At 41.6% G+C, this 27,404-nt stretch overlaps 1 protein-coding gene across 1 annotated transcript in view; it reads left to right on the forward strand.

Annotated features, from left to right (window-relative positions):
* The window catches only part of STXBP1 (syntaxin binding protein 1), a 69,739-nt gene that overhangs the window by 823 nt on the left and 41,512 nt on the right, over nucleotides 1-27,404 (forward strand). The gene's annotated exons all lie outside the window — the stretch shown is intronic.

Raw genomic sequence — 27,404 nt, forward strand, 5'->3', positions numbered from 1 at the left:
GAGCCCGAGCCGCGGTCCCCGGCTGCGGAGACCCACCTGGGAGCCGCTCGGCGCGCACCGCCCGCGACGCGCCGCTCGCCCAGCCCCGGCTGCTGCTGGCCGCTGGGTAGGAGCAGCCTGTTTTTCCAAAGGCTTGGCTCTGCTAAGCTGAGGCCGCCTCTCTCCTCCTCCCGTTCCGGGGTCGTGGCTGCAAGGGCGGGGTCTTATCTGGGTCCCGAACCCTCTTAAATCACTCGGGAGGAGGCGGAAAGCTTTAGTGTGCGGCGGCTGGAGCGGCCCTGCCCTGCCCAGCACCGCAGTCTGCAGTCTCCCTGTTGGCAGGACTCAGCCCTGGCTTGGCTGGACGTTTCGGGCAGTCGAAACCACTGTTGCAGGGAGGAAATGGTTGTTGATGGGTTTGGATGAAAGGCTCAGCGTAAATGGATTTTTAAAAATGGGTGGCGGTGAGTGTCGGCTGCAGCGGAGTGAGGGCTGTTGGTGATAATATTTGGAAACGGTGTCCTCGGTGCTAAGTAAGATTGATGATAGGTGTAGACACATAGTGCCTCTTCAGTATTTTGGCGATTTCTTTAATAGAAAACGTGTAAGGATTTCTGTGGCTTTTGCTACCTCTTTCGGATTTAGGAAAAAATTAAAACTGGGTTTTTCTCTTCAGGAGAGCATAAGAAAGGAAATAGAATAAAAGTGGTGGAAATGACGGTTTCCTTTCCAGTGGATTGTTATTTCACCGCTCTCTCATCAAATGTTTTTTAGCTGTGCAGCGTTCCTTTTGAGCATCACAACTGTTTTTCTTCCCCAGTTTTTCCGTTAATATATAGGAAATACTCCCACTTGTACAACATTTCCTGACATATTGCATCAGAAGAAAATTGTTATAAAAACTAAAGCCTAAATGGGCAAGTTTTTAAAAGTGCCCACAATAACACCTGCCCTCCTCATGCAGTAAAGTTTCTGAATCATCTACCTTCTATTTTCTTAGGAGAATCAAGGCGTTTAGGGCTGGAAGTACCCATGAGGGATCCTCTAATGTCATTTTACCTGTGGGAAAGAAATGGAGGCTCGTAGCAGTTAAATGACTTGCCAAAATCAGTGTTAATTAATTTTTTAAAACCTGATGTCCATTTCCTTGCAATATTAGTAAAAAAATAAAACAAAAACCACTTTCTTCATTATTCTACATACACCATTTCCTTTCAGTAGCCTTTTTAAAAAGTTTTGAAATATGGAATGTTGTGTTACATGTTACATTCTTTCAGATGTTATATTTGAATATTGTGCCTTTAAAATAAAAACCTTAAGTGTTATAGAAATAAGTTTTTGCATCCTTTTGCCAGGACCCTTGTTGATGCGGTAGCATCTTAATACACCACTTAATACACTACTCCCCTGCCTTTTTAGAAGCCATCATAAAGGTTAAAAAAAAAATCAATAATGCAATATGGCCAAAATTTCTTTTCTGAAATAAAGCAAGACCACTGTTTATGGAAAGCAAATCAGTTTTACATAAAATTGGTGAATGCGTGAACAGCATCTATTCTGATAACATTTGAGTTATGTATAAATTTTGGGGAAAATATTATTGCAATTCTTTGTCAGTGACACAGGTTAATTCTGGCTCCTAATTTTGGACAGGGTTTCTAGTTTTTCCATTCTCTAAAAATAAAAGTAAAATAAAGAATTTTTTAACCAACATGCACCAGTTTAAATGTCCACTATGCCGCCTGGTCTTCCCAATCTAAATTAACACCGGATAGTCACTGTTGATTGTGTTTCCTCGTTTTATTTTCTTTGTAGCATTTCAAATTAACTGAAATGATCTTGTTCGGGCTTGTTTTGTTTTTGTGGTTTTCTGTTTGTTTGTTGTTTTGGTATTTCTTTGATTGTTTCATCCACTTGAATGAGAACAGGGTCTTTATGTGGCATGTTAACCACTGTACTCCATGCTAAGAACAGTGGCTGACTCCCTCAGCCATCAATAAATACTTATTGAATGTCAATGAATGAAGCATACAATGGAGAGCAAGATAAACGTAGTTTTCGGCTACTTGTCACATCTTTCTCATTTGCGTTTTAGTGGCCATAGCTACAGACCCAACAGAAGTAGAGGAGGTAGGTCAACTCGAAACTGTTCATTCAGCAATGTTTGTTCACAGCCTGCTAGGAACTATGGGAGACTAAAGTAAGGGAACACTCATACTGTTGTGATAGACATAGACAATCCTGGGGAGCTTTCTCTGTTACTCCCAAGTTTTCCCTGTCACCCCCTCTTTAACTTCTCCCACACAGGATATACTCAGTGTATTGCACGTCTTTGTTGTTAGTCTTGCCCAGCTAGACCAGAAGTTCCTTCAGGGGAGAACAGAACCTTGCCTTACTCTTTTGTCTATCCTTAGTGTTTGAATTAGTGCATGGGACTCAGTAGATATTGAATCTTTATGTATAGCAATTCAGAGAATGGCCTCTTGGAATTAGACTATCTGGGATAAAATTCTGGCTCACTACCTATTAGCCACGTGACTTTGGCAAATAAGGGAACCTTTTTGCGCCTCAATTTCTTAAACTGTAAAATGAGTAATAGCACCTACCTTGTGGGGTTCTTTTTTTTTTAAGATTTTATTTATTTATTTGAGAGAGAGAATGAGAGATAGCATGAGAGGGAAGAGGGTCAGAGGGAGAAGCAGACTCCCTGCTGAGCAGGGAGCCCAATATGGGACTCGATCCCGGGACTCCAGGATCATGACCTGAGCCGAAGGCAGTCCGCTTAACCCACTGAGACACCCAGGCGCCTACCTTGTGGGGTTCTATGAGTGTTTATGAGATAGTGCAGCACTTAGTACAGTTCTTAGCACACAGTAAATTCAGTAAATATTATCATCATGAAAAGATCCACAAAAAGGGTCAGTACGGGTTAGAGGATTTTGAGCACAAGATAGACTAGCTCTGCCCTCTGGGGGAGGAAGGAGTCTCAGATAAATTTCTTCTTGAAAGGGGCACCTGGGTGGCTCAGTTGGTTAAGTGTCTGCCTTTGGCTCAGGTCATGATCCCAGGGTCCTGGGATCGAGTCCTGCATCAGGCTCCCTGCTCAGTGGGGAGCCTGCTTCTCCCTCTCCCTCTGCTCCTCCTCCCTGCTTGTGTTCTCTCTCAAATAAATAAACAAAATCTTTAAAAAAAATTATCTTGGGGGCGCCTGGGTGGCTCAATCGTTACGCATCTTGCCTTCAGCTCAGGTCATGGTCCCAGGGTCCTGGGATCAAGTCCCACATCTCCCCCTCTCCCTCTACCTGCTTGTGTTCCCTCTCTCCCTGTGTCTCTCTCTGTCAAATAAATAAATAAAATTTAAAAAAAATTATCTTGACAGAGGTGCAAATGAACTGGAAAATGGGAGAATTGGCCTGAAGAACCTATGGACAAATTGCAATCTGATCCAACTTCTATTTCCAGTTCTACTCTTTATCTTTACCCTTTCTTTATTTTCTTTCTATAAGATGTATTTGTTTTCTGCTCTCTACAAAGAGAGAGCAGGGAAGGAGGATTTCATTTCCTGTGGCATTTTATATCTATTTTATGTCAGTAGATGACGTTTCGGTATGTAAATCCATGTTGTAATCCAGAGTTTATTTCTGTTCCCTGAAGTTTTCTCAGTGTGTTACAATGATGCAAGGAGTTCAAAATGTACTATTTGTCTTTCTTGTTGTTTCCTAGCTGCTAGCAATTTCTCCTCATGTTTGTTTGTAAGAATCACATTCCCCTGGAAAAGAATGCAGTTTCGATTTGCACATTAAGCACATACCTTTTTCACATGGGTCCATGATTCATAGGATGTGTCAGAAATTGAGAGGACACCTAGATAGAAGCAGTCTTCATTCATTCTTACACTTCTCTTTTTTCTGTAGAAACTTTGGTTAGCATACATACAACAAGTATTTTTTGAAATATATTACATACATACTGTATTTTTTCCAGTTTTAATATCTATGTATAATTTGCATACAGTAAAATTCACCCTTTTTAGTGAACAGCTCTTCACATTTCAGCCATTACATACAGTTATGTAACCACCAAAATACCCAAAATTCAGAACAATGTCATTACCCCCTCAAATTCTCTTGTGCTGCCCTTTCTAGTCAACCTCTCCTTCCACCCGCAGACCCGGGCAAACACTGAACTGTTTTGTGTCCCTATCGTTTTGCCTCTTCCAGAATGTCACATCAATGGAATCATACAGTATGTACCTTTTTGAATATGACGTCTTTAACCTTAGTATCATGTGCTTGAGAGTCATCATGTTGCATGTGTCTATAGTTTGTTCCTTTTTTGTTGACTGCTTTTCTTTTGTGTGTCTGCACTACTTGGGTTATCACTTTGCCAGCACTTTGCCACTTCTAGTTAGTTATTTGCATTTGGACAATTGCATTCACACACAGGTTTCTGTGTGAACAGATCAATTGGATATGTAAATATCTAGGAGTGGAATTAATGGGTCATATGATAAGTGTATGTTTAACTTTATAAGAAACTCAAATTGTTTTCCACAGCCATTTTGCATTCCTACCAGCATCCTTGTTAGTACATGGTATTATATGTTTTAAAAATTTTAGCCATTCTGGGGAGCCTGGGTGGCTCAAGTTGGTTAAGCATCTGACTCTTGATCTCAGCTCAGGTCTTGATCTCAGGGTGGTGAGTTCAAGCCCAGCGTTGGCATACATGCTGGGCGTGGAGCCTACTCTAAATAAATAAATTAATTAATTAATTAATTAAATAAATAAACCAAGCCATTCTGATAGGTATTGGTATGATGGGTTTTTTTTTTTTTTTAAGATTTATTTATTTATTTATTTGAGAGAGAGAGGGAGAGAAGCAGGCTCCCTGCTGAACAGGAAGCCCGATTCGAGGGCTCCATCCCAGGAGTCTGGGATCATGACCTGAGCCGAAGGCAGATGCTTAACCCACTGAGCTACCCAGGTTCCCCTGTATAATGGTTTTAATTTGCCTTTTGCTAATGACTGATGGTGAAGAGAAGCATTTTTCCATGTATTTAGTGTCATCTGTATATCTTTGGTGAAATGTCCAAATGTTTTGTATATTTTTTATTGGGTTATTTTCTTATGATTGAGTTTTAAGAGGTCTTTATAATTCTGGGTGCAAGTCCTTTATCAGTTATATGATTTACAAATCTTTTCTCATAGTTGTGTCTTGTCTTTTCATTCTGTGAACAGTATTTTTCAGAAAAGAAGTTCTAATCTATCAATTTCTTTTATGGATTGTGTTTCTGGTATCCTATCTAAGAAATCCTTGCCCAGCCCAAATTCACAAAGCTTTTGTGTTTATATTATAAATTTTCTGTGTTTTCTTCTAGAAATTTTATAGTTTTAGGCCTTATATTTAATCTTTGATCCATTTTGAGTTAATTTTTTTGTATGGTGTGATTTAGGAGGTTCATTTGTGTGTGTATGAATTTTTTTGTATGTGAGTGTCCAGTTCTAGCCCCATTTGTTGAAAAGACTATCCATTTTTCCATTAAATTGTCTTTGTTCTTTGTTGAAAATCAGTTGGCCATATATGGGTGGGTCCATTTCTGGACTCACTGTTGTGTTTCATTGATCTATATGTATGGTTTCACCAACATCCATTCTGTGCCAATTACTGTAGCTTTAAAGTAAGACTGGAAACCAGGTATTGTGAGTTCTCCAACTTTGTTCTTCTTTTTCATAATTGTTTTGGTTCATTTGCTTTTCCGTATAAACTATAGAATCAGCATATCTGGGATGCCTGGGTGGCTCAGTCGGTTAAGCATCTGCCTTCAGCTCAGGTCATGATCCCGGAGTCCTGGGATTGAGTCCCGCATCTGGTGGGCTCCTTGCTCAGCGGGGAGTCTGCTTCTCCCTCATCCTGCTGCTCCCCCTGCTTGTGCTGTCTCTCTCTGACAAATAAATAAATAAAATCTTTAAAAGAAAAAAAGAATCAGCATATCTATTTCTATTTAAAAAAATCTTTCTGGGGTTTTGATTGGAATTGTGTTGAATCTATAGATCAGTTTTTTTTTTAAAGATTTTATTTATTTGAGAGAGAGAGAATGAGAGATAGAGAGCATGAGAGGGGGGAGGGTCAGAGGGAGAAGCAGACTCCCTGCTGAGCAGGGAGCCCGATGCGGGGCTCGATCCCAGGACTCCAGGATCATGACCTGAGATGAAGGCAGTCGCTTAACCAACTGAGCCACCCAGGCGCCCTGAATCTATAGATCAGTTTGGGAAGAATTGACATTTTAACAAACTTACTTTTAATATTTTAGTTTCTTAGGTATATTGCAATGTGAAAATCATAATTCTTCAGCTTCACAAATAAGGGAGCAACCCGAAGAAGAGAATTGCATATAGTTTAGCAAAGTTGTGGAATACAAAGTCAGTTTACAAAAATCTATATAGAAATTGAAATTTAAAATAGTACCATTTACAGTAGAATGAAAAAACTGAGATATTTAGTATAAATCTAATGGAATGTGTTCTAGATCTATATGCTGAAAGCTATAAAACACTGATGAAAGAAATCAAAGAAGGCTTAAATAAATGAAGTGATATACCATATTCATGGAATAGAAGAATTTATGTTACATTTATTTTTATCTTATTTTTATTTTTTTAAACATGTCATTTCAGTTCTCTTGGGTAGATACCTAGGAATAGAATTGCTAGGTCACATGGTAACTATATTTAAGTCTTTGAGGAAAGAGTTACCTTTTCCTTTCCCAAAGTGGCTGCACATTCCCACTAGCAGTGTATAAAGATTCCAGTTTCTTTTTTTTTTTTTTAAGATTTTATTTATTTATTTGACAGAGAAACACAGCGAGAGAGGGAACACAAGCAGTGGGAGAGGGAGAGGGAGAAGCAGGCTTCCCGCCGAGCAGGGAGCCCGATGCGGGGCTTGATCCCAGGACCCTGGGATCAATGACCTGAGCCGAAGGCAGACGCTTAATGACTGAGCCACCCAGGCGCCCCAAGATTCCAATTTCATAATGTCCTTGCCAACACTTGTTATTATCTGTCTTTTTTGTTATAGCCATCCTTGTGGGTATGGAGTGGTATTCCATTGTGGTTTTAATTTGCATTTCCCTGATGGCTAGTGATAAGCATTTTATTCATGTGTTTATTGGCCATTTGTATATCTTCTTTGAAAAGATGTCTACACAGATCCTTTGCCCATTTTTATTTATGTATTTATGTAATTATTATTTTTATTTTTTAGAGGGGGTTGGGACAGAGGGAGAGAGAATCCTAAGCAGGCTTCACACCCAGTGTGGAACCCCATGCAGGGATCAATCTCACAATCCTGAGATCATGGTCTGAACCAAAATCAAGAGTCAGACACTTAACTGGCTGAGCCACCCGGGTGTCCCTCCTTTGCCCATTTTTTTTTTTTTTTGAAGATTTTATTTATTAGAGAGAGAGTAAGTGAGAGAAGGAGCAGAGGGAGAGGGAGAAGCAGACTCCCTGCTGGGCAGGGAGCCCAATGTGGGGCTCAGTCCCAGGACCCTGGGACCATGACCTGAGCCAAAGGCAGATGCCCAACAGACTGAGCCACCCAGGAGCCCTTCTTTGCCCATTTTTAAATTAGATTGTTAAAATTACATTTCTAATCTATATATTATTTTCATTTGAAGTTATTATTTTTATTCTGTCTTTTAAATGTAAAAGTAGAAAGCTTCAATAAACGGTATGTACTTAAATCTAACCAGTTATCTATTTCATTAATCTTCTACCTTTTATCTTTTTTCTGTATACTTTTGATTCAAAACAATTTTTTCTTGGGGCACCTGGGTGGCTCAGTCCATTAAGCGTCTGACTTCAGCTTAGGTCACGATCTCAGGGTCCTGGGATTGGCCCTGTATTGGGCTCCCCACTCAGCAGGGAGTCTGTTTCTCCTCTCCCTCTGCCCCTCCCCCCCCACTTGTGTGCAAGCGCTATCATGCTCTCTCTCTCAAATAAATAAAGTCTTTAAAAACACAAAAACAAAAAAAAAAACAATTTTTTCTTGTAGTGGTTTTGATTTGGTCCTTTTAGACAATTCATTTAAAATTTAAAAGTTATTGTTGCTGAGTGGTCCCATTGTGTCTTTATTTCCAGTTTATTAATTATATTTTTAAAATTCCTTATTTAAGGGTGCCTTGGTGGCTCAATTACTTGAGCGTCTGACTCTTGATTTCAACTCCAGTCATAATCTCAGGGATCTGGGATTGGAGCCCTGAGTGGGCCTCCCAGCTCAGCACAGAGTCTACTTGAGATTCTTTCCCTCTCCCTCCCTCTCTGCCCCTCCCATTGCCTGTGTGCACAGGTGCACTCTCTCTCTCTCGCTCTCTCTCTCTGTCTCTCAAATAAATAAATAAATACATAAATAAAATCTTAAAAAAAAACCAACCTCGTGGTGCACCTGGGTGGCACAGTCAGTTAAGTGTCCAACTCTTGGTTTCAGCTCAAGTGGCGATCTCAGGGTTGTGCGATCCAGCCCTGCATTGGGCTCCACCCTTAGCATGGAATCTGCTTAAGATTCTTTCTCCCTCTGCCCCTCCCCCTTTTCTAAAATAAATACATAAATAAATAAATTGATTAATTTTTTAAAAACCTCCTTATTTATTTATATTACATTATATTTTATTTTTAGTAGGCTCCATGCCCAACATGGGGCTTGAACTCATGACTCCAAGAGTCACATGCTCTACTGACTGACTGAGCCAGCCAGGTGCCCCTAAACTCCTTACTTTTTTAAGGGATTCTAACGTTGTTGTCTTACAGATAGTACAAAAAATAGTTACAATTGTGCTAAGAATTACAAAGAAATGGTACAGGACACTATGAACACATTTAACAGGGAGGCCTGGCATAAGTCAGGGAAGGTTAGAGAAAGCTTCCCTGAGGAAGTGATATTTGAACTATTTCTGTTTAGTTCCAGCTTACTAAGAGTTCGTTTTTTAAATCAGTATTAACTACTTTTTCAGTTTCTTTTGAAATGATCATATGCTTTTTCTTATTTAATCCATTAATGTAATCTAATTAATTATAATATTGGATATCATTGCATTTCTGAAACAAAGTTTACTTTGTTGTCATGTATTATCCTTTTTCTGTATTGTTAAATTCTACTTATTATTTTTGCATATATATTTATTAATATTGGAGCCCTCTGGCTATTCTTGGATCATTTCAATTATATTCCCATATCAGGGCTTTGTATTTGTTGTTCCCTATGTCTGAAATAGGCTTGTTCCCTTAATTCCTTTAAGTCTCTGGTCAAATGCCACCTACCCAGTGAGATTTTCTTTGACTACTTTATATAAAATGGAAACTTTCCTCCAGAATTTCCTATCCCCTCCTTACTGTGCTGAACTGCCACTCTCTGACATTTCATACTTGTTCGTCGCTGCTTCCTCCAGCCAAATGTAAGCTGTCTGAGAACACAGACTGTTTTGTTCACTGTTTTATCCCTAGCACCTAGAACAGTGCTGGTACACAGTAGGCACTCAATACATATTTGGAATGAACAATTTAACACCATATTTTATGTATGTGTATTTTTTCTCTCTTTTATATCTTTTTCAGATCTTCTGTATCAGAATTTCTCTCTCATTAAATGAAATGGGAAGTTTCCCATCTTTTTGTGTGTTTCAGAATAGATGAAGTAACATAAAAATTCCCTTCCTTGAATGTCAGAAGTGATTTATCCATAAACTTAGTTGAATTTGTTGCTTTTTGAGGAGCGAGGATAAATATTTGATTAATTTATTTATCCAGATTGTCTACTGTCAAATAAATAAAAATCTTAAAAATTTTTTTTAATTTATTGACTTTATTTTTTTAAAGATTTTATGTATTTAAAAATTTTTTAATTTATTGACTTTATTTTTTAAAGATTTTATGTATCTTAAAATTTTTTTTAATTTATTGACTTTTTTTTAAAGATTTTATGTATTTATTTGACAGAGAGAGACACAGCGAGAGAGGGAACACAAGCAGGGGGAGTAGGAGAGGGAGAAGCAGGCTTCCTGCAGAGCAGGGAGCCTGATGCAGGACTCAATCCCAGGACCCAGGGATCATGACCTGAGCCGAAGGCAGATGCTTAACAACTGAGCCACCCAGGCACCCCTAATTTATTGACTTTAAATTAAATTTGTTGATTTAGAAAATATCTCCTTTATTAGTTGTTATGATCCTCTTTGTCATTTTACCCTGTTTGTGCTTTTATTTTCATGGAAATATGTGCTAGAGACTTGTCTATTTTAATTCTTTTTTATTTTTATTTACTTTTTAAAAATTTATTTATTTGAGAGAGAGAGCGCATGCAAGCACACACACAGGGGAGGGGGAGAGGGAAACTTCAGCAGACACCCTGCTGAGCACAGAGCCCCACTCCAAGCTCGATCCCATGATCCTGAGATGAAACCAAGAGTCAGACACTTAACGACTATGCCACCCAGGCACCCCTTAATTGTCTTTTTTATTTTTATTATTATTTTTTAATTTATTTTTTAAAAGACTTTATTTGAGAGAGAGAGAGCATGAGCAAAGTAGGAGCAGAGGGAGAGGGAGAAGCAGACTCCCTGCTGAGCAGGGGCCCAATGTGGGGTTCAGTCCCCGGACCCTGGGATCATGACTTGAGCTGAAGGCAGGCACTTAACTGACTGAGCCACCCAAGTGCCCCCCTTGTCTTTTTTTAAAAAAACAGTTTTTTCCTTCTACGTTGTGTGCATATGTGTTCTTATTCTAATTTCTTGAATCAAATGATTGGTTAATTTTTTTCCTCGCAAAGTATCAAAGGATATGAATTTTCATCTGAGTACAGCTTTGGCTTGCCATTTTTTAATTTATTTGTTTATTTTAGAGCACACAGGAGGTAGGGAGGGCAGAGGGAGAGAGAGAATCTTAAGCAAGCTCCACGCCCAGCACAGAGCCTGACACGGGGCTTCTTGATCTCACTACCCTGAGATCATGACCTGAGCTGAAATCAAGAGTCAGAGACTTGGGTGCCTGGGTGGCTCAGTTGGTTAAGCGACTGCCTTTGGCTAGGGTTGTGATCCTGGAGTCCCAGGATTGAGTCCTGTGTCGGGCTCCCTGCTCAGCGGGGAGTCTGCTTCTCCCTCTGACTCTCCCCCCTCTCATGCTCTCTCTCAAATAAATAAATAAAATCTTTAAAAAAAAAAAAAAAGTCAGAGGCTTAACTGACTGAGCCATCCAGGCATGTTCCCCACCTCTTTTCTAGCAGTTTAAATTGGGGCAAAATTCCCTAAGAGGTGGTCTGGGACTCAGGTAACATGTGTTACCCATCAGATGTAAGAGAGCATGTATCTGCCACAGGATCTATAAAGGGCTTATTGAATGTGTGCTGAAAGATTTTTTTCTCTGGCTTTTTTGGCATGTAGCACCTCTTAGACAAAACAGGTGTTTGGCAGCTAATGAAGTATCTTTTCTTTAGTGGAGCAGTTAGGTCAAACTTTATAGTCATCACTAGCAATTCAACAGCCATAAAATTTGAACCCTAGTCCCATGGCTCACCTATTCATTGAGAAATGCTTGGAGAATCCCTAGCTTGATCTTTTTGATTGCTTCAACAAGTTAGTTGCTACTGTGTAGGGCTGTTCCTAGCACTAAAGTTAGGGTGAGGTGTCCAAGACTTCATCTGAATTTCAACATGTAAGAGTTTTACTTACCTTTTTCCCCTCTGTGCATTTTTTTGGAGTGTGTGTGTGTGTGTGTGTATGTGTGTGTGTGTGTATCTTTTTTTTTAATGAGAAGCAGTATTGGGTAAGTGGAAAAAATTCTGGACCAGAAGTCAGAATATCCGGCTGACAGTCCCAGTTCTCACACTTAGTGGCTAGGTGACCTGGACATCTTATTAAACCTCTTTTTAATTAGGAATGCTGATCACAGCATCACGCAGTTCTTTCAAGGCTCACATTAAATAATATACAAAAAAATTGCTTGGAAGACAATGAAGAGTCACTATAAGGAGTTATTATTACTTTACAGATACAATTCCAGAGATTAGTTTATTGCTCAAGGTTAGTGAATAAGTTATTAGAGGAATCAAGGAAATGAATCGCTATGCTTTTGATAGACACAGGATCTAATAATCACTAGACAACAGCTAGCTGTTGTCCATTCTGATGCCCTTTGGGAGAGTTTGCATTGCTTAAAACAAAGCAATTTGCTTCTGATATACACTGATCTGATCTTAATATGTGTCTCTGGGGCTCTGAAGCAGGAGTAACTATGGATGGCTCAAATTGCAAGCTCTCGGAGGGCAGATTTCCAGTATCCCTTTTTTTTTTCTGTTTCTCATGCCACTGATATTTCACTTTATTTATTTATTTTTAAGTAAACTCTACACCCATTGTGGAGCTCAAACTCACAACTCCAAGATCAAGAGTCTCATGCTCTACCAGCTGAGCCAGCCGGTGCCCCATGATGTTTCACTTTAAATCTCTACTAATTATTTGGCCTAAAAGCTGACCTTGTAGGAAGTGAGCGAGATATTAAGTATTTATCACACTAGGAAAACCCATTTCAATCTTGGGAAGAGCAACAACAAAATTAGAGAGAGATGGAGAAAAGTAGAGAAAAACAAACAAATTTTTAAAAAATTCGTAGAGCCTAGCTGTGAAGATAACAGATTTGAAATCAGACTTTCCAACAGTCACTCCTTGTTTGGAGGATTTCTGAGATGTCAGAGAAACCCCAACCATATATCACAGCTTGTTTCCATTTCAGCATGCTTCAGAGGGTTCTGGGACCAAGATTTTCACTCATTCAACCAGTATTTATGCAGTCCTCTCTGTGCCAGAAGCTGTGCTAAGGGCAGTATATATGACGGCGTATAAGTAGATCTGGTCCTAGTGGAATTCAGATAGGCAATGGTAGCACATCGGGGTAAGTGCCCTGAGAGGGGCACGATGGTGTGATGATATTGAAGCACATGAGGGAGCCTCCGGCAAGGCTGGGGAATGAGGGAGGCTGAGGGAGACCTGGAGGATGAGAGGAGTTAGCCAGAAGGATGGTGTCGGTGGGGCCCCGGGGAGAGTCAGTCAAGTAGATGAATGTTCCAGCCTGGCAAGAGAATGAGAAAGAAAAGTTCAATGTGGCTGGAGCTATGGGGTGAGGGAGTGTGCAGAGAGAAGTTGGAGAGGTGCTTGGGGCTTTCTTACCCTGTGAAGGACTTTTATCTTTATTCCAGGAACAGTAGAACACCACTGACGGTTTTAAGTCAGGAGGCGACATGGTTAGAATTTAGTTTAGGGGGTACCTGGCTGGCTCAATCAGTAGAGCATCCGACTCTTGATCTCAGGGTCATGAGTTCAGACCCCACATTGGGCATGGAGCCTACTTAAAAATTAAAAAAAAATTTTTTTTTAATTTAGAAAGATCTTTGGTTGCTGCATGAAGGCTGGTGGGAGGGAGAGAGACTGAGCACAGAGGATCCCATTAGGAAGCTCCTGTGGTGACCCAGGCGGGAACTCTGCCAGGGGTGGAGAAGTAGCAGTGGCTGGAGAGAAGGTTGACGTGAAGGAGTCATTGGAGGTAGAAGGGTCGGGTCATCGTGAATGCTTGGATGTGCAGGATGAGAAAAAGGAGTTGGGAGAGTTCCATTTTTTGGCTTGGGCAGCCAGTTGTAAGGTTGTGCCATTCACTGAGATATGAAAGGAGAAGAAACAGGTTTGCAGATGTGCCCAGAAGGTCTGGGCTGAAGATTTGGATCGGGGCGTCATCAGGTCACTGAACCTGTGGGATCAGATCAGATCACAGGAGAGGGTGTAGGCCAGAAGAGGGCCTGGGTTTCCCCCCAAGGGACACCAGCATTTCGGATGGACATAGGAAGAGTAGCCAGCTGCCTTGAGAGTCAGAGTCAAGAAGGTGAATCTAGCAGAGCAGTGTCTATGATTTTGTGACTCATCGGACCCATCGTCAAACTGTCTGAAAGCAAGCTTGAGTCGGCAACCCAGACACCTTGTTTAAGAGTGAGTCTTTGCTCTCCAAGCTGGGAGGCTTGGCACTTGGGTACTTTTCCAGAGTTTTTCTCTCTGTGTCTTAAAGTCTGTATGAACTTCATTGTTCAGGATTGTTGGAGGAGGAAATAAGGATAGAGTTGTAAAGCTCTGAGGATTTGGGATTTATACTATGTCAAGGTGGCATCAAAGTATAAAATCTTGGCTCTGGGAACAATCTTAGAAGTGTCTAGTCCAGACTCCCACCCAGAGCAGGAAGTCAGATTGTACTAGTCTGTTGGATGAAACACGGTGGCAGGTTTTTTTCCCTTCTCTGTGGCTATTGGGGACAAAGTATTATTTTCATGTCTGTGCCACTGTAGATTTTCACAGTGACAGGTATAAGCTACTAGCAGTGTTACAACAGTGAGGGAGGAAAGGCCACTTATACTGTGCTTAGATGTAGCTCAGGACTTTCCAGTTGATTCTAATCCAGTCACAGATGATCCTCATGAACTTCCTTTAATGGCAGTAGGAACAAAGCTGCTTCTGTTTGGCAGCTGAGGCGGGGGGGAAGGAAGACCTTTTAGGCTTAGATGGTTTTCAGAGCCCCCGTACTGAGAGTAACACAGAGAAGCAGAGCTTGGCCCCTGCTCTCATAGTGCCTTTTCCACCCATCTTCTTGAGTCCTAGGTGTAGCCCTAGGAGAGGAAGGAAAGAGGCCTCTCGCTGGTCTCCGGACACATCAATATTGTTGGGACTAGTTGCTAGGGATTTGAGGAAAATAAAACATTGCAGCTGAGCAAGAGTCGCCCTCTGCTCTGTTCATTTCACACTCTAGGCTTTCCGCAATAGACGACTGTGAGGCTGACCCCTTAAAAATTACTCAGTCTGCAGACCTAATCATGTTTTGGGTAAAAGTCCTTCAGGATTTTAAGATGAGGCAATCATGTAGCTGCTGAGAGTTTCCAGTTTTCCCTCAGATAATCCTAGGGTGAGTTACTTTGAACTTTACTGTTTTGGTTATGTGGTGGGGTGTCCCTCCCTCTGTGTCATCTCACCCTTCCTACTTATCCTTTAAGGAACTTTGAAATTCAAGTTAAAGTCATGAGTTTTTTTTTCAGGCTTTAACTGAGGCTGAAAGATCTGGTCAGTTTCTCATACAGTGGTAATACCCATTCTTTCCCTGCTCCCAATCTTATTAAAAATGTCCAACATACTTGGGACGCCTGGGTGGCTCAGTCGTTAAGCGTCTGCCTTCGGCTCAGGTCATGATCCCATGGTCCTGGGAGCAAGCCCCGCATCAGGCTCCCTGCTCAGTGGGAAGCCTGCTTCTCCCTCTCTCACTCCCCCTGCTTGTGTTCCTTCTCTCTCTGTGTCTTTATCTCTGTCAAATAAATAAAATCTTTAAAAAAAAAAAAGGTCCAACATACTGAAAAATTGAGAGTAGTATAATATCACCTACTTACCTTCTAAGTTTTAAAATCTAAGTTTTAGATTAATTTAAATTAAATCTATAGATTTAACAATTATTAACCTCTTGCTATCTTCGTTTTTATCTCTCTTTTTACTGAAGAGTTAGAGTTAGGGGTTAGACATTGCAGAAGAAAAAAAAAACAGTGAACTTGAAGATACAGCAATAAAAACTGTCCAAAGTGAAACATAGAAAAAGACTGGAGAAAAAAACCAAAAAGCATCAGTGAGCTGTAGGACAACTTCAAAGGGCCCAGTATATATAATTGGAGTCCCTAAAGGAGAGAAGAATGGGGCGGGGGGGGGAGGGGGACGGCATGCAGAAAAAGTATTTGAAGAAATATTGGCTGAACTCTTTCCAAATTTGATGAAAACCATAAACTCTTAGATCCAAGAAGTTCCGTGAACCCCAAACATAAGCAACTCTGCACCAAGGCACATCATAACCAAATTGCTTAAAAGCAGTTATAAAAAGAAATTTTTTAATTAACTAGAGAGAAAAGACACATTATATACAGAGCAGAGATAAAGATGGTGCAGATTTCTTGCCAGGAACAATGTAAGCTGAAAGTCAGTAGAGCAGTAACTTTGAAGGACTGAGAGATACAAAATATTAACCTAGAATGCTAAACCCCAGAGAATATACTGTATCCTTCAGTAACAAAGCCAAATAAACACTTTCAGACATTAAAAAAAACAAAAACAAGAAACATTGAAAGAACCATCAGCGGCAGACCTGCACTACGTGAAATAATACTACAGGGGAACCTTCATCTACACAATGGAATGCAGGGCACCAGGCACGATGACTGTGTGGGTGGCTATAAAGCCACATTATGCTGAGACTGGTGGTCTTCCCTCTAGTGCACCACTGTTACTTGGGACCTCCATCTATTCACCATCCTCCTGGGATTTTTTTCACCTCATTTGTTTTTTAATTAATTAATTGATTGCTTAATTAACTAATTAAAGTAATCTCTGCACCCAGTGTGGGCCTCAAACTCAATGACCCCAAGAGCAAGAGTTGCATGATCTACTGACTGAGCCACCCAGGCGCCCCACCTCTCACATTTTGAATCATCCTGTCTTCTGTATTTCATATCTTCCTTTCTTGGTTTACTCTCTCCTGTTTTGGTGGAGCTCACTTCCCAGGAACTTCTGGAAAAAGGGAGGTAGTTTTTTGGAGACCTTATGTGTCAGAAAATATCTTTATTTTACTCTCATACTTAATTGTTAGTTTGAAGGAACATAGAATTTTATGTTGGAAATTGGTTTCCTTCAGAATTTTGAAAGACTGCTGCATTGTCGGGGCACCTGGGTGGCTCAGTCGTTGGGCGTCTGCCTTTGGCTCAGGTCCTGATCCCAGGGTCCTGGGATCAAGCCCCGCATTGGGCTCCCTGCTCAGCGGGGAGCCTGCTTCTCCCTCTTCCGCTCCCCCTGCTTGTGTTCCCACTCTCCCTATCCCTCTCTTTCAAATAAATAAAATCTTAAAAAAAAAAAATACTGTTCCATTGTCTTGTTCCAGTTTTGCCTTTGAGAAGTTTGAAGGCATTTGATTATTGATCCTTTAGTATGTCTCATATCTTCCCCTCTGAAACTTCCACTCTGTCCTCAATATTCTGGACTTTGATAGTGATTTGCTGTGGTGTATGTCCGTCCTTATCCATTGTGCTGGACGAGGGTCAGAAAACTTTTTCTTTAAAAGGTCATGTAGTAAATACTTTGGTTTTTGTGGTCCATATACGATCTCTGCCACATCTTCTTCCATTTTTCCCACCCCTTAAAAGTGTAAAAGCTATTCTTAGCTTAAGGTCTGTACAAAAACAGACTGCAGACTGAATTTGGCCCACAGGCCATAGTTTGCTGATCCCTGTACTAGACATTCAGTGGGCCTTTCCCTCTGGCAACTTATGCTGTTTACTTCTGGGAACATTTCAAAAATAATTTCACAGGGGCACCTGGGGTGGCTTAGTTGGTTAAGCATCCAACTCTTGGTTTCGGCTCAGGTTGTGATCTCAAGGTTGTGAGATCGAGCCCCAAGTTGGGCTCCATGCTCAGCGTGGAGTCTGCTGAAGATTCTCTCTCCCTCTCCCTCTCCCTCTGCCCCTCCCATCCCACGCTCTCTCTCTCCCTTGATGATTTTATTTATATGAGAGAGCAAGAGAGAGAGAGAGAGCGCAAACAGCAGGGAGAGGCAGAGGGAGAGGGAAAAGCAGACTCCCTGCTGAGCAGGGAGCCTGATACGGGACTGGATCCCAGGACTCTGGGATCATGACCTGAGCTGAAGGCAGACGCTTTACCAACTGAGCCACCCAGCCACCCCAATAAATAAAATCTTTAAAAAAAAAATAATTTCACAATGATTTCCTCTCCTGAATTTTTTCTTTATGGAATTAGTACTATTTAGATGTTGAAGCTCTTGGACTAGTCCTCTAATTTTCTTTTCAGTTATTTCTCTCTTTGATTCTTTGCTGTGTTTTCCAGATTTCCTCAACTTTATTTTCCAACCTTTCTATTTAATTTTAAATTTCTGCTGTCATATTCTTTAAAAATTTCTAATAGCTCATTTTAATTTTTTTTGTAGCCTCCTATTCTTGATTCATGAATATGGTATCTTCCTTTATGTCTCTCTCTTTAAAAAAATATAAAAATAAAAAATTATCTGCATAGTCTATTTCCTCCAGGTTTTGTTGTTGTTTTGGTCTCTATTTTCCACGTAGGAACTTTCTTTAGTTGGGTCTGGCTGCTTATGATGAGAGACTTAAACACTGCTTGGAGCTTTGGCCTTCTGGATGGGGCTGAAGAAGGTGGGCTGTTGGGGAATCCCCAGTGTCAGTGTCTTTGGATTTTTCTTCCTGGGCTTGACTCCTGAGAGAAGTCTGTCTCCTGCTTGGAGATAAAGGTCTGGCTACCAGAATTCTGGGAGCTGAGTAGATGAAGAGGACCAGAGGTATGGAGGGTAGTTCTCAACAATCTGTACACATGGTCATTCAGTACCTCTGTTTTCAGTATTAGACTCAGGCCCCGAACTATGCCTTGAGTCTCACAGTCCAGGGACCTGCAAACTCTACACTCTCTGGAGAGGAAACTTTCGGTGTTCTGCCATGCTGGGAGGACAGTCACTCAGTGATGGGAAGTGATAGAAGAGATTTAGGATATAACTGTTTCCCAAATACCTTTCTACCAACATGCCTTATACTTGTCACACGCCACCCCCCTCGCCCCACACACATTCTTTTAAGTTCCAGAGGTACCTGGTGCTTCCAGTTCTTAAAACTGTTGAGGATACTTTTATGTGCATTTGGTTGGTTTTCAGTGTTCCCTACTGCTGGCTTAGGATTCCACTTCAGATGGATTCAGCTTTCCTAGGTTTGCTAAGTCACTTACCACACATCTACTGTAGAAAATAAGACTATCATTTATAAGAACTGCATTCTAGGAAGGAAGGAGAGGAGTGGCCAGCAGCCAGAAGCTGGGGACCACCACACCCTAGATTCTTAATATAACAAAATGGCTGGCTCTTTTGGCCACTTTCCCCCCGCCCCTTTCTTGTAGAGAGGACAAGAAACCAACTCTCTGTAGTAAACAGCAGCGTCTTTTCTATAGGGTATGGAAGACTGGCTTGAGGAAAGCCCCAGCCTGCATATTCAGTAAAAGTGCAAACTCAGCTGCTTCTGGATTTTCAGTCTTTCTTCCCAGAGCTTCACCTTCTTCCCATGCTTGATCCTGGGCTCAAATCCCTGGAGGATGTTTTCTTTTCCTGGTATATAATTGTAACCAGTTACATGGATTTGGGAAAAGGAAGCAGCCCTCCTGGAATTAGACCTTTTTATGTGTTGGGGGCTTGGAGTGGTGGTGGGGGGAGCATTTCCTCCTTCTGGAAGCTTCCCTGAGGCTTTTATCTTCTGTCAGTTTGACATCTCTGCAATAGCTGAATTGTTGGTTCCAGAAGGAGCTTGAGCTTATGGCCTTGCCATGCTGTGTAAGATTAAATATTTTTTAGCATCTCAGACCTGATTAAATCTTAGAACAGAACAAATTGGGCTGGTGAGAATCTTTGACTTGAAAATAAGATGATTCCTACTACCACTGTCACAGACAAGTCACTTATCTCTCTTGGGTTCATTTTCTTTATAAAATGGACTGGATCAGGATTTCTCAGCCTTAGCACTGTTGACGTTTTGGGCTGTATGAGCTTGTGCACTGTAGGATGTTTGGCAGCATCCCTGGCCTCTCCCCCATAAATGCCCATAGCATCCTCCAGCCGAGGTAATCAGAAATGTCTCCAGACATTGCTGAATGTCCTTCTTGGGGGCGCATAATCACTCCCCTACTAAAAACCACCAGGCTAGATCTATTGTCTGCTCTGGGTTTCTGGAATTATATGAAATATCCCATTCTTTCTCCCTCTTTCCAAAGTACATTTTCTCTAATCCTTAGTACTTAAAGGGAGGAAAACCCCCACTTAGGTCAGGAAATGTGATTTGAAGCCATTAAATGCTGCATCTACAAATTTAAGATACTGGCCACATCTTGTGTTCCTGCCAAGATCAAGCTAGATACCTGTTCTAGGTCCTTGCAGTTCAAGGAAGAATTACTGCAGGCATCATAGTCTGTACTAAAAGGAGGACAAGCTGTTTTTTTGTTTGTTTTAAGATTGATTGATTTATTAAAGAGAGAGAGGCAGGGAGGGGTAGAGGGAAAGAAATTTCAGCAGACTCCATGCTCAGCATGGAGTCTGACGTGGGGCTCAATCTCATGACCCTGAGATCAGGACCTGAGCCAAAACCAAGAGTTGGACGCTTAACTGACTGTGCCACCCAGGTGCCCTGAGGACAAGCATTTTGCAGAAAAACAGATACAGGCTGGCAAACCAAATGGGACATTAACAGATGAGGTCTGCTGCTGTTGGTGATGTATATGGGCAGTGTGTTTTCTTTCTTTCTTTTCTTTCTTTCTTTTCTTTCTTTCTTTCTTTCTTTCTTTCTTTCTTTCTTTCTCTCTCTCTTTCTCTCTCCCTCTCCCCCTCTTTCTTTCTCTTTCTTTCCTTCTTTTTCTTTAGCCAATGCAAAATGCTTCCCAAATAACTGCATGATAGTATCACTATCTTGTATAAAAATGGCCCTCATTCTTTTTTTTTAAGATTTTATTTTATTTATTTGAGAGAGAGAGAATGAGAGACAGAGAGCACGAGAGGAAAGAGGGTCAGAGGGAGAAGCAGACTCCCCGCCGAGCAGGGAGCCGATGTGGGACTCGATCCCGGGACTCCAGGATCATGACCTGAACCAAAGGCAGTCGCTTAACCAACTGAGTCTTGAGTCCTTTTAAAAATGTCTTATTCAACAATGCTTATGAGATAATAGTAGTGCTGTCTGTCCTAGAATAATTATCTCCATTTCACCATTTTGTGTCTTTGGTCTTTTGTGCAAAACATTAATATAACTAAATAATATTTACTACTATATAAGCTGTTGATTTTTTTTTTAAGATTTTATTTATTTATTTGACAGAGACACAGCGAGAGAGTGGACACAAGCAGGGGAAGTGGGAGAGGGAAAAGCAGGCTTCCTACTGAGCAGGGAGCCCAACGGGGGGCTTGATCCCAGGATTCTGGGATCATGACCTGAGCCAAAAGCAGACGCGTAACGACTGAGCCACCCAGGCGCCCCTTAAGAAGATAGAAATTGTTTTAGTTTCCTTTTTTATTTTTATGTTATTTATTTATTTTTTAAGATTTTATTTATTTATTTGACAGAGAGAGACACAGCGAGAGAGGGAACATAAGCAGGGGGAGTGGGAGAGGGAGAAGCAGGCTTCCCATGGAGCAGGGAGCCCAATGCGGGGCTCGATCCCAGGACCCTGGGATCATGACCTGAGCCGAAGGCAGACGCTTAGCGACTGAGCCACCCAGGTGCCCCCTAAGTTTCCATTTTTAATTGATTTTTCTATTTGTGTGTATTTGGTGATTTCACAGCTCCTTTAATCCAAGGGATATTATGTGGAAAGCAACCTTAGGAAGAAGAAAATTTCTTCTTTGGAGCTGTAGCTTTTTTAGACTGCATCTAAAGTGGTACCAGGAACTCCTATTTCTAATCTCGTTTTGTCTTCACTTTGGGATTTCCTTTCTACTAATCAAAATTCCAGGGTCTGTGAGGCTTTGCTTTAGAGAGTAGCTCCTTAACTTTTTGGCTCTGAACCTTAGGAAGCGGAGTGGGGAAAATTAGATGGGAAATGAGAATCTCCTGTAAAAGAGACAGTAAATAGTCCTCCCTGTAACTCCATCTGGCATCTTCATGGGCCTGAGGTTAGGATTTGGTCTCTCGGACATCAGGCATTTATTTATCATGCTCTCAGCAGCCCAAGTGTTGGATGTCATAACTTTGGGCATTTGAGTCTTATGTAATCCGTGGGTGTGCTTACAAGGGCAATGTAATCAAGTCATTGTTCACCAGTCTCTGAATGTTCTAAAGCTTGTGACAACTCCAACAATCAGCCTTTCCCTTCCCTCCCACTCCCCACCACCCAAAAAGTAAACCTAAACAAGAACATTCCCAGGTTAGGCAGTTGTCACTGAACAATTACAGGGAGCGGTACCTCGTCCTTGCCCTGTGGCTGACAATTTATGATTTCTATTTTGGTCTCTCACTTTCACAAAGTACAGTTCAGATACAAAATTATAATAAATTATAATTTTAGGTAACTGATGTTTTACAGGAGTGAGCCAGGGTACCTGTCTTTAGATTAAGACACTGGAACAATTTCATAATAACCAAAATGGCATTTGTTTTTTGAGTTTGAAACTTTCATCTAAAACTCTCTGATGACTTTTTTTTGAAAGATTTATTTATTTGAGAGAGAGAGAGAGGGAGGGAGCGTGCACATGCAAGCAGGGGGAAGAGCAGAGGGAGAGGGAGAGAGACACTCCAAGCACAGTGCACGCTGAGCGCGGAGCCTGATGTGGGGCTCAATCTCAAGACTCTGAGATCACGACCTGAGCAGAAACCAAGAGTCGGTCACCCAACCAACTGCACCATCCAGGTGCCCTTCTCTGATGACTATATATATATATGTGTGTGTGTGTGTGTGTGTGTGTGTGTGTGTGTGTGTGTATATATATTTTAAGATTCTATTTATTTATTTCAGACAGAGAGAGTGTGCATGAGCAGGGGGAGGAGCAGAGGGACAGGAAGAAGCAGACTCCCCGCTGAGTGGTTAGGGGCACCTGGGTGGCTCAGTCGGTGAAGCATCTGCCTTTGGCTCAGGTCATGATCCCGGGGTCCGGGGATCGAGCCCCACATTAGGTTCCCTGCTAAATAGGAGCCTGCTTCTCCCTTTCCTCCGCGCTCGTGCTCTCTCTCGCTATGTCTCTTTCTCTCAGATAAATAAAATATTTAAAAATAAAAATAAAAATGGGAGTGATTTTTTTTAAAGATTTTTATTTATTTATTTGTCAGAGAGAGAGAGAGCACAAGCAGGGGGAGCAGCAGAGGGAGAGGGAGAAGCAGGCTCCTCACTGAGCAAGGAGCCCAATGTGGGACTCGATCCCAGGACCCTGGGATCATGACCCGAGCCGAAGGCAGACACTTAACGACTGAGCCACCCAGGCGTCCAAATGGGAGTGATTATAATACTTAATCTTGGAGGGTCACAGTGAGATGATTCATGTAAAATGTATAGGACAAGGTATTCCACATAGTAACTCTTCAATAAATGTTAGATGCTACTACTATTGTGGGCACTTTTAAAAAAATTAAGACTGAATTATTGATTGAGCTTTTTCTTATTATTTTTACTTATTTGACAGAGAAAGAGAGAGCACAAGCACAAGCAGGGAGAGGGGCACAGGGAAAGGGAGAAGCAGGCTCCCCGCTGAGCAGGGAGCCTGATGCGGGGATCGATCCCAGAACTCTGGGATCATGACCTGAGCCAAAGGCTGATGCTTAACCAGCTGAGCCACCCAGGTGCCCCTGATTAAGCTTTTTCTTTAATATGAGTTTTTGGAAGTATTTAGATTAGGTTATGATATCTCAGACACTGGTTAAAAAAATTAATAGAGAAATGCTAAGATGGCAGAAACTTTGGATTTGAGCATTTGTATTTGTATATTCACATAATACCCACACTCCTCACTGCATTTGAGTGAGGAGAGTTAAGGGAAGAACATTTCTAGATCTTTCTGGCTTGCAAACTTGGGGCTAGCCAGAATAACCATAGTGTACCTGTCATGTTCCTCAAGAATGAAGAGTTCTCTCTCCCCAGCAGTCCCTGTGAAAGAGTCCCTGAGACTTTTTTTTTTTCTGGCAGTCATCTTTGAACTGGGAGTTCTGAAAATTGGGGGGTGTCAGGAGAGTGGCGTCCCTGGGAGGGGGTGTGTAGGTGGTTGCAGTGAGCTACTGGGTGGAGTCACCCTACTCGGTCCTGAGATACACTATGAACAGAACCGCTCATTTCACTCCCAGCAAGCACTGCTCAGTTATGCCACCCGGGGGTTCATTCATTCTACAGGCATTTGCTAAATCATTATTTTATGCCAGATGCCAGCGACAGGGTGGCAGTTGAAGGTACAGGGATGGGAGGGAGTTGTCATGTTTGAACGTGAATGAATGAGGCTTAGTATTCCAGGAGCAGAATACTATGTATGACTTGTGGAGTCCCTAGTAAGGAGTTACTGCTTTAAAGACAATGTGAGACTCTGGGGCAACCTCTCAGAGCGCATCCTGAACCTTTCTTTCCCTCACTGAGCTTGCTGGGTCTCCCCATAATTGCTTTGTCTTTATTCCTGGACTGTACTACTCTTGATCCTGACTTGAGGATTTTGCACCTGCTCTTCCTATGCCTGGAAAACTCTTGCCCCCAGAACGACAGTGTCGGTCCTCCTGTCACCTCCTGAGAGGACCTTCTCCCAAACCCCTGTCACATTCTTGTTGATTAACCTTTGTAATTTCCTTTGAGCACATGTCACTCTCTAGAATGATCTTGTTTACTTCCTAGTGTTTATTGACTGTCTCTGCCCTCCATATCAGGTGTAAGCACCTTAAGAGCAGGAATCTTGTTTAGCTTGTTCACTGTGGTCTTTGCAATGTTGGGAAGGAGGTCTAACATATAGGTGTTCAATAAGTCATCATTGTTGAGTGGATGAAAGAATTTGTATGCAGAGAAACAAACTGGAAAACAGGAGACGTCACAAACTCCATGGAGAAACAATAAGAAACCAATTGGGGGGCGACTGGGTGGCTCAGTCGTTAAGCGTCTGCCTTCGGCTCAGGTCATGATCCCACAGTCCTGGGATCGAGCCCTGCATTGGGCTCCCTGCTTGGCAGGAAGCCTGCTTCTCCTTCTCCCACTGGCCCTGCTTGTGTTCCTATTCTCACTATCTCTCTCTCTCTCAAATAAATAAATGAAATCTTTTAAAAAAAATAAGAAACCAATCGTAAATCTTTGGCTTCTTCCATCCTAGGGAGGTCAAATACCATTTGAAATAGATGATGATATTGATGGTGATAACCAACAGTGTTAAGTACTGAACTAAGTGCTTTACACACATGAACTTATTTAATCCCCACAATAACTCTATGGGGCCTGTGTGGTCATTCCCATTTTATAGATGGGAAGACTGACACAGATTTAATAACTTGCCCAAGGTCACAGGTGGTAAGTGGAGGATCTGGCTCCAAAACCCATCTGAATCACTTAGCTTTACTGTGTCAAGGTGATCATTGAAATGAAACAGAAAAGCACACCCAGCTTCAATTTCAGAGTCCAGTCCATGCTAGAGCCCAAGAAACAGTATGTGTAGTGGGAAGAACATTTGTATGGGGATCCAGAGACCCATTTCTGCTCACTCTAGAGTGACCATTTAGTGGCCTTGCCTACTCCAGAAGGCTCTGTTTTGCGAGGGGTATTTCAATCCCAAAATGAGGGACCTAGACTCTGGTTTTAAATGGTCTCTAAGGTTCTTTCCAACGTAAGGGTTCTTCAGCACCAAAGAAGGGAGAATCATGGAGAGTTACTTAACCTCCCCAGGCCTCAGCCAAGGAGCCATGAGTGTATGTGCCTATATTCCCATATACACTTGTATATGCATAGAAGAGGACCTGTAAGGGTGCCCACTAGACTTGTTTGTGGTGGTTTCCCCTGAAGAGTGGGAGTAAGGAGGAAAATTTCATTTTGTATTTATACATCTATTTGAATTTTTCAACAAAAATGTGCTACTTCTGTATTATGAAGAACTATGTAAAGGCAAAATGGTAAATAATTTGTAGCTAGGTTACCAATAGTCTGTATAAATAGGTATTTCTAAGGGAAGATCCTTTTTTTTTTTTTTGAAAGATTGTATTTATTTGAGAGAGAGACGTGCGCGGGCGAGCACAAGCAGGGGGAGAGTCAGAGGGAGAGAGAAAGGGAGAATTGGACCCTTCACTGAGCAGGGAGCCCGATGCAGGGGCTCGATCCCAGGCCCTTGGGATAATGACCTGAGCTGAAGGCAGCCGCTTAACCAACTGAGCCACCCAGGCGCCACTCTAAGGGAAGATCTTGACAGGACTTGGAAGTCTTGTTTTCAAGTATTTGAACCATTTCCTCATGTGTTGTTTAGCTCTAAACTCATTCCACCTGGGAGGTACCGTTGTTTAGCAAGGAGACTTTCCAGCCCAGAGCAAAACAGAGACGTGGTTGCCATCTTCAGGTATTTGAAGTGCTGCCAGGGAAAGAGGAATAGACTTCTTGTTGCTCAAAAGCAGAATTGCCAGTGGCGGGTAGAATCGAGAGGGGTGCAGTCCCAGCCCAGTATGCCGTGGTAAGCAGCGGAGCTGTCTTCCTGAAATCTGGTTCTGGTTGCCCCGTAAACATCCTGCTGGTTGTTTTGTGTTTATTTTGTATCTGCCACCTTCATAAGGGTTCTAATGTGATTCCCATGATTGCTGCAGGCAGATATTCTGCGTCCTCCTTACCAATTTTATACGTCATTTTGTTTTCTTGTCTAAGCGAATTTGCAGAATGTTAAGTAATAGCAATTTAAAAATATAGTCCTGTGTGTCTGTGTTGGGCCCCCACCTGTGCTTCCGTTTTAATGCATCTCTTCCTAGATAAACAAAGGTCTGTCTCCTCAGAAGGGGTAGAAGGAATCTTCTGTTCAATTTTATATTTACATTTAAGATTTATATTGTACACATTGACACATTCGTGCTGTTATTCCAAAAACGTATTACATGTGTGTTGGGGGGTCAGAGAAGCTTTGAGGTTTTGGGTGAAATACCTGTAGAGATTGTTATCTAATATTCTTGTGATTATTTATTATTTATTTGTTTATTTAAATATTTTTAAATTTTTTTTAAAGATTTTATTTATTTGAGAGAGAGAGAGAGCACATGAGAGGGGGGAGGGTCAGAGGGAGAAGCAGACTCCCTGCTGAGCAGGGAGCCCGATGCGGGACTTGATCCTGGGACTCCAGGATCATGACCTGGCCTAAAGGCAGTTGCTTAACCAACTGAGCCACCCAGGCGCCCTCTTGTGATTATTTAAAAACTGTATTTTGAATATGTATTTCTTCTTAATAGGTTTTTACATTTTATTAAAAATCTTGACTGGTGGAAGCGATGTGTCATAATTTTCATAAGGAGGTAATTCCTTGTCTGTATGAATAACATATTTTATAGTGACATCACAATAGGTGCCTTTTGTGGAATGCCAGGCACCAACTAAACATTGTATTTTATTAATCTTTATAACAGGCCATTATAATTTTGCAGATAAGAAAACTGAAGCTTAAAACATTTTTTTTTTTTTAAGATTTTATTTATTTGAGAAAGAGAAAGAGCATGAGCAGGGGCAGAAGCAAAGGGAGAGGGAGAAGCAGACTCCCCACTGAGCAGGGAGCCCGATGTGGGGCTCCATACCAGGACCCCGGGATCATGACCTGAGCCAAAGGCAGCTGCTTTACCGACTGAGCCACCCAGGCGCCCCAAGCTTA

Source organism: Eumetopias jubatus, unplaced genomic scaffold (genome assembly GCF_037043125.1).
Source record: "Eumetopias jubatus isolate StellerSeaLion01/CBP00866 unplaced genomic scaffold, mEumJub1_p1.0 scaffold_15, whole genome shotgun sequence".
NCBI lineage: Eukaryota > Metazoa > Chordata > Mammalia > Carnivora > Otariidae > Eumetopias > Eumetopias jubatus.